Below are 313 nucleotides of genomic sequence, written 5' to 3'. Positions count from 1 at the left end.
AGGGTTCCTGCTTCAGCAGAGTGTGATCGACGACGGTAGTAGCCGCGTAGAGCGTGTTTCGTTGCCACTTGTAGGAGGAGCGCGACCAGAAGAAGAGACATTTGGTCCGGGACTGGAAAAAAGGTGAAAAAAAGAAAGAAAAAAAAAAAAAAGAAAAAGGTGATATCGAACGCGCGTGCGTGTGCAAGTTGATCGGTGCGTATGCTTGGAAAGGTCACGGTGAATTAGACAGGCACAGAGGTAGCGCGAGATACGGGGAGACGGCGTGGTTAGAGAGTGGAGGCGAACGGAGAGGATTCCGCGCAAAAGCCGG

The 313-nt window shown here is 51.8% G+C and overlaps 1 protein-coding gene across 1 annotated transcript in view; it reads left to right on the top strand.

The window, feature by feature from the left end:
* The first annotated feature begins 6 nt into the window (after positions 1-6).
* LOC100747435 (acetylcholinesterase) overlaps positions 7-313 on the top strand; it is a 68,524-nt gene continuing 68,217 nt past the window's right edge. Inside the window, exon 1 of the mRNA XM_012380716.3 lies at positions 7-313. This exon is cut by the window's right edge and continues 1,215 nt beyond it. The gene's annotated coding sequence lies outside the window, so the exon portion shown is untranslated.

Source organism: Bombus impatiens, unplaced genomic scaffold (assembly GCF_000188095.3).
Source record: "Bombus impatiens unplaced genomic scaffold, BIMP_2.2 scf_0107, whole genome shotgun sequence".
Classification (NCBI taxonomy): domain Eukaryota; kingdom Metazoa; phylum Arthropoda; class Insecta; order Hymenoptera; family Apidae; genus Bombus; species Bombus impatiens.
Note: the sequence above shows the minus strand (reverse complement) of the source record. Positions and strands in the feature narration are given on the sequence as shown.